A 7,774-nucleotide genomic window follows, 5' to 3' on the forward strand; every position below is an offset into this window, starting at 1 on the left:
ACCTGTATGTAGGCCCAGGCAGGGCCCTAATGGCGGTTCATTCAGGGCTGTGTTCAGTACGAAAAAACGTAGTGGAACTGCGGGAGGGGGGCTTGGGTTGTTGGTTCAAAATGCATGCTGCCCTTTGATGCTGCATTCATAAACAAGTGGGAAGATGGTAATTACCAGTTGTGAAGTCGTAAATACCAGTTGGATGCATTCAAGTGCTTTGAACTCGTTGAGAAACGCCGATTGGCTAATGGACAACAAGCTGCGTCAACCATGAACTAAAAGTACAGCTATCATGCTTGTAAACAAAAAAACATGAATAGATTACTTTTTGTAATTACTGTTTTGTAGTTGCATTTAACTTCCAAAAATCCTGTTATAGAGGTAGGTGACATACACTGGGGACCATTCTACTGCCAATGTTTGTCTAGTGACAGTGACTAAAGTTCAGGGCAGGGTATAAATGGGCTGAGGCCGACTAATGGTGACTATTTAAGTCTGATGGCCTGGAGATAAAAGCTGTTTTAAATCATGAAGTGGAACGACATCAAACTTTTTAACAAATCTCTGTCCCAACTTTGATGCATCTGGGCTACCGACTAATGGTGACTATTTAAGTCTGATGGCCTGGAGATAAAAGCTGTTTTAAATTCTCTCTGTCCCAACTTTGATGCATCTGTACTGACCTCGCCTTCTGGAGGGCAGGCAGTGTGTCCACGGTTGCAGACGGTGCAGTTTCTGTACCAGGCGGTGATACAGCCAGACAGGATGCTTTCAATAGTACATCTGTAAAAGTTTGTGAGGGTCTTAGGGGACAAGCCACATTTCTTCAGCCTCCTGATGTTGAAGAGGCGCTGTTACACCTATTTCACCGCACTGTCTGTGTGGGTGGACTGTTTCAGATTGTCAGTGGTGCAGACAAACTTTAAGCTTTTCACCTTTTCCACTGCGGCTCTGTTGATGGGGACGTGCTCTCTCTGTTGTCTCCTGAAGTTCACAATCAGCTCCTTCATTTTGTTTTCCTGGCACCACTCCGCCAGGGCCTGTCGCCATTGGTAGTCATGTTTCATTTGAGAAGACCTGTTTCATTTGAGAAGACCTGTTTCATTTGAGTAGGCTAGCAGTCTTATCAACATAGCCCACTTCCTCTTCGAATCAAACCAACATAGACTGTAGGCCTATTCTGCAGTCTTGTCTCTGAATGCTTCTTCATGCAGTGTCAAAGCTTACCATATGCCTACTTGTGTCCCTGTCAATAAGGAAACAAAATCATTTTTGTTGCTGATGTCTTGCGAGGTTTCGTACATAAAATAGTTTCGGTCACACTTTATTTGGATTGTTCAGATAGTCCATCTGTAGGTGCTCTACAGATAGTTTGTTGATAGTCTGACCATATGTTCATAAGCAACTGCTTGCTAAGGTTAGGTTAGATTAGGGGTAAAGGTTAGGGTTAGATTAGGGGTAAAGGTTAGGGTTAGATTAGGGGTAAAGGTTAGGGTTAGATTAGGGGTAAAGGTTAGGGTTAGATTAGGGGTAAAGGTTAGGGTTAGATTAGGGGTAAAGGTTAGGGTTAGATTAGGGGTAAAGGTTAGGGTTAGATTAGGGGTAAAGGTTAGGGTTAGATTAGGGGTAAAGGTTAGGGTTAGTAGATAGTCTAGTGTCTGCTGGTTTTTGTTTTTTCCTTTCAATTAAGACCTCGACAACCAGGTGAAGAGTTCCTCACTTCCTCATCAGTGACCTTAGTTCATCAATCAAGTACAAGGGAGGAGCGAAGGCCTGCAGACACTCTGCCCTCCTTGGAATGAGTTTGACACCTATCCAAAGAGTATTTTCATATTTCCCTATTTCCCTATAACTTCAAATTCCCTGGTGAAGTAAACATTGAATAAATAAATAACCTTGTTCTAAACTTCCCAATAGACCCCCCTGTACACCACCCTGGCAACATCCCTTGAATGACCAATGGCACTTTCACGTCATTTGCTGCTTTTCCCAAATTTGTTCAACAGGGGGAGCTCCACATTTATAGAGAGGATAGTCTCATCAGTACTCTCTGCCAGTGAAGGTCTTTCAAGGTTATGATGTTCAGTGCTGTGCTGCACCAGTCCAGCTTGCCGTTCATTTCATGTATGTTTGTGGGGACATTGGCTCAACGCTGCTTAGGCTTGGCATTAAATAACTTTTGTCCGAGAAAAAACGCTATATATTTGCATTGTTTGCAACAGTATTGCATTGCACATGTGAACATCTTCTGGTAAAAGCTGAGTAATTGCTTCCTCCCTGATTTTTAATTAGACTTGGTCTTAAATGTTAGTATTTGGGATGATTGTTCAGCAAATAAATCTAATGTCAGTGTGTATGATACAATTGGAACACTGAGTTGTTTGACCCCACACATGATGAGCCGTTCTTTCTAATAACATCAAATACATGACCTTGTAAGACACAAACAAAATACCACCTGTTTTATTTTCTTGATAGGGGTCTGATTAATTTGTCCCAAGAAGCTATTCACCTCTGTGCACTAACAGTGTGTGCATTAGTCGGCTCTTGAGTGTGAAGCAGGGGTGGGTGGGAATGGGCTAAATCGATTTTCCTTCTAGGCAGCTTTTCCCTGGGGTCCTAGTTCTCCATTGATAAGCCGTTATTGATCCTGGAGTCTCCCAGGCTGAGGAAGGAGAAAGGGAAAATAAGTGAGAATAGTGAACCAGACAGGTCTAGCCTATTCAAACGGCTGTAACATTCACATAGTCTACAGTGCAAACAAAACCAGCTGGCATCAGAATACAATTAACGATGGCACATCAAGGTGATGAAAAGCTACAGTACAAATGTGACTGTTCCTGCGAGGCAATGTGTCTGCACACACAGGCACAGATGCATGGAGCTCCCTGAACAGCCTGGCTTGGAGAGATGCACAGCAGTGGGGTATCCTTCTTCCTGTAACACAATAAATGGAGTATCATAAAGCTCACCACAGAGAAACCGCTCTTCAGTAGAAAAGCTACTGGGCTGTATCACATTGTATTGACATGAAAAACCTAGCAAAGTGCTGACACAAGCAGATGCTTTGAATGGTGTTAGCGCTGTCTTTACAGACGCTGGGCTGACTCCTTGGCTAAGGCCGCTGCCCGGATTTAAGTAAATGTGTGACATGTACAAGGTTTGTTATTCTTTTTGATGAAGAAGTCCTGCTTTTGGGGGGCCTTGTTGTTGAGAATGCCCAAGAGGTCTGTATAAGCTTTACAGGATGTGACAGTATCTTGTCAGTTCAATTGCTGATCAAAGGGATGCTTTTGTGGGTTAGGATGCATTGGCAGTGATTTGAGTTATTTTATTGGAAAAAGGGAATGATGGAATGTATCACAGTTTACCACGAGGCTTATTTGAATGAACTTAATAAGCCACCAGAAATGTTGCATAATCCTTGTCATAACAAAAGTAACAGTAAACGAAGTCATATGAATTGATAAGATCATGTAATGGACAATGGAAACTCCCTTGGGAGGTTAAAGATTCAGTCTACGCTACACGACAGTCGACTTGCTGACAGGGCGCTTGTCATCTGTCGTTGGAAACACAAAGAAGTGATGAGGCTGTCGTTGATGTGTTTTGTAATTGTTCAACCATCCTTGCTTATTTTCATCAGTGACACTCCATACAGTACGGCTCAGAACATACTGCGCAGTCAGTAATTGCTGTGCTTAAGGTATTTACATACACACATGCAGACTTAGTTCGTACTGAAACAACAGATAGGCTTAACAAGTTTGAATGAGGGTATTAGGCATAAAACAAAAGAAAAATAAAGATAATTTGTGGTAGCCTAATTAATACTGTTATTACCAGGCAATTGTTTCATGATAGGATGGAGTGATGGAAGTAGAATGTCTCTCTCTACTGCCTTTCTTCCTTTTTTCCCCCAGCTTCGACAATACACGTACACTTCATGAGTTATTGGTTCCCTGCATCTACTTGTTGCAGTGCAGAGTCAAGATAATAACTAAACCCATCTTCTGTTGGACTGCTGAAAATGATATATACTCCTTAGGCGAACCCATTTTCCAGACTTTTTAGAAGGGTTACATCATGGAGAATGTATTCTCTTACCATGAGCACCGTTTAGCTGTTTCAAATTCAAAACATGTTAAAGTAAACAGTGGAGAAGTAATTATGCAATGCCTTGACCTCATTTGGGATACCTGCATTCTGAGATCATTTTGTCACAGGACAAATTCATCTGTGCTTTAATTAATGTTTCATTCAAGTGAAACAGAGCTGTCACTGTCATGTAAACATCAAAAAGAAACACACTTTGCCCTTGCAGTGGGGTCTAGAGAGGTAGGACTGGTGTGGGTCATTTTCAAATATTAGAACAGATCCAACAGTGCTCGTGGGTTCTCTCGGGCGACTGCTGAGAGGGAAACAAACTGAAATGTCACTGCCTTGTACCTAACCATTGTGCTCCTCTGTATAATAATACTTTTTGAAAGGAGAGTGGCATTTGTCGCCATGGGAATAGGCCTGGCTGTCGGAAATTACTGAAAGTACAGCAAAACCCAGTTTGAAAAGGTCAAACCCGTATAATGAGAATTAAATGCCATTTTTCTCAGGATATCGAAGTTCCATTTCAAGATTCCACATTAATTATGGCCACAACTACCTTGAAGTATTTATCATTAGCATATAGAATTAGTTATTATTAATTATTAAAATGTAGGAAGAAGTCATTCTCCCTCTGGCTTGCAAAAGTAGCAAGTGGGATTGTTCCAATTGCCGATAGTAACAATTAGCCTATCAGTCACACATACTTTAAAGATGCCACCTACAGTTCTCACTTCCTACCAGGCAGCTGTTGAAAAGCTACGTTTACACATCTTCCAGCTACAAGGAAGGCCACCTTTCCCATCTGAATCAGCCATATGTTGTGTTTCTACAACGAGTGTACAAAACATTATGAACACCTGCTCTTTCCATGACATTGACTGACCAGGTGAAAGCTATGATCCCTTATTGAAATCAATTGTTAAATCCACTTCAATCAGTGTAGATGAAGGGGAGGGGACAGGTTAAAAAATGATTATTAAGCCTTGAGACAATTGAGATCTGTGCGATGCAGAGGGTGAAAGGGCAAGGCAAAAAATGTATGTGCCTTTGAATGGGGTATTGTAGGAGGTGTCAGGTGCACCGGTTTGTGTCAATAACTGCAACGCTGCTGGGTTTTTCACACAACAGTTTCCTGTGTGTATCAAGAATGGTCCATCACCCAAAGGACATCCAGCCAACTTGACACAACTGTGGGCCAGCATCCCTGTGGAATGCTTTCATCAACTTGTTGAGTCCATGCCCTGACGAATTGAGGCTGCTCCGAGGGCAAAAAGGGGGGTGCAGCAACTCAATATTAGGAAGGTGTTCCTCGTGTTTGGCATACACAGTGTATACACTATATCTTTATTTGCAGGAAGAAAGCAACACTCAAAAGATGAATGAACTTTCCACCCTTTCAGTGATCGAATGCTCCTTTTGCTCTCACACACTCGTGTTGACTGGAGTGTGAAGAGGAAGATGTGTGTCCATCTGTCATTCTTTCCCCTCCGGTGTGTCTGGTGCATGCTTGATCAGCACAACGTGAGGGCGAAAGGGAAAAGACAAGTGGGTGCACTATACACAACACACAGTCTTAGAATTATCTCTAGCCTCTCCTCAAGTAAGGTTGAAATGAATCTGTAATCTCATATCACCCTCCAACGTTTCTGGTGTCACCTCAGTCTTAAGCTATGATCCAAGAGGAGCATGTCAGTGTATAATGACTATGGTCATTAATCATGACATGTGCAACTGAACTGCAATCAGCTTGGTCGCTCTCAAAACGTTTTTTGAACATTGCATGTAGACGCAATTTAAGAGATCACTCCCAGGGCACGACACGTGTTTAATACGATCACCTGGGACTTCTTGACTTCTCATCGGTACAAAGTCCTCAGTACAGAACTAAGCTGCCACTTGGCCATGCAGTGACAAGCATTACAGAGCAAGATGAGAGAAGAGGTAGGATAGAAAAGCGGTAGAAATAATTCTAAACCATATGGATGGATTAGGAAGAGAGGGAGCAAGCAGTGGTGGAAAAAGTACCAAATTGTCATACTTTAGTAAAAGTAAAGATACCTTAATAGAAAATTACTCAAGTAAAAGTGAAAGTCACCCAGTAAAATACTACTTGAGTAAAAGTATTTGGTTTTAAATATATGTAATATAAAAAACGACTTAAGTAGTACTTTAAAGTATTTTTACTTAAGTACTTCACACCACTGGGAGCATGTGTGTGTGTGGCAGGAGACGGAGCGGGAGAGACAGAAAGAAAGGGTAAATTGGTCCTAGCTCAGCACTGTTACAGCTCTACCAGCGTGCCACAGCGATTTCCTTCCCCCTGCGGGAACCTGATATTAATCAATGGGACACATCGTTTAGCCGTGGCCATCGACTTCCACAAGCATGGAGCTCCACAGTTCACTCTGCTAATGTGTCTATTCACACACTTTTTCAGGGGAAAATGGCTCTGGATATGATGTAAAATACTACCATTATAACACCATACCTTGAGGTTGTGTCATGGAAATCTTTTGAAATCCTTATTACATACATTTACGGAAATGTTTTTCAGATTTGTCTATGATTATGGAGCTGTTGTTGATTCCCTCTGACGTATGTTAGTCCTCCAAGTGCATTATAGCCACAGTAGGCCAATGTGTGGTTTATTCTTCACAAGTTTGGTCGTGCTGTGGTAAACACTGACTGAGCTAAACCATGAGATACTGTAATTGGTATGTTCCGAAAATCACAGTGTTGATAATTAGGTTGCTTAGAAAAATGCTGCCGTAGACCTAGGAAGGCAGCAACATGTGTTCTTCCTGACAGCGCCAAAAACATTTATCTCCATTCCTCAGAACGGATTTCACGTGACATGGAAAATAGCACAGGCGATGCTGCTCAAGGATAAACAGTGTGGTGTGTGTGTGGAACACAGACAATGTCTTCAAACTTTTTTTTAAATGATCAAAGTACAACATGACATACCGGTAAATGTTCTGTTTACACCGATATAATAATATCATCGCTTCACTGCATTCTTTCAACATTGCTCATGGAGGAACGTTTCCCATTTGCTAGGAAGACATTCATGCCAGTATGGCCCAAAAATATCTTTGGTATCTCAGATTGTTCTGGCAATTCTCAGATAGAAACTTAATTGTGAGGAATAATGTGCTTGTGCTTTAACACACAGCATTTTTTGGAAAATCAGGATGAGTGGCCATTTTAAACCTATACATGCTTCCTAATATTATGCTCTAAAAAATGAATTATATCAACAGTACCAGTCAAAAGTCTGGACACACCTACTCATTCAAGGGTTTTTCTTTATTTTTACTATTTTCTACATTGTAGAATAATAGCGAAGACATCTAAACTATGAAATAACACACATGGAATTTTGTAGTAACCAAAAAAGTGTTCAAAATATATAAATCAAAATATATTTTATATTTGAGATTCTTCAAAGTTGCCGCCCTTCGCCTTAATAACAGCTTTGCACACTTTTGGCATTCTCTCAACCAGCTTCACCTGGAATGCTTTACCAACAGTCTTAAAGGAGTTCTCACATATGTTGAGTAACTGTTGGTTGCTTTTCCTTCACTCTGTGGTCCAGCTCATCCCAAATCATCTCAATTGGGTTGAGGTCGGATGATTGTAGAGGCCAGGTCCTCTGATGCAGCCCTCCATCACTCTC

This window comes from Oncorhynchus keta, chromosome 4, assembly GCF_023373465.1.
Source record: "Oncorhynchus keta strain PuntledgeMale-10-30-2019 chromosome 4, Oket_V2, whole genome shotgun sequence".
Classification (NCBI taxonomy): Eukaryota; Metazoa; Chordata; class Actinopteri; order Salmoniformes; family Salmonidae; genus Oncorhynchus; species Oncorhynchus keta.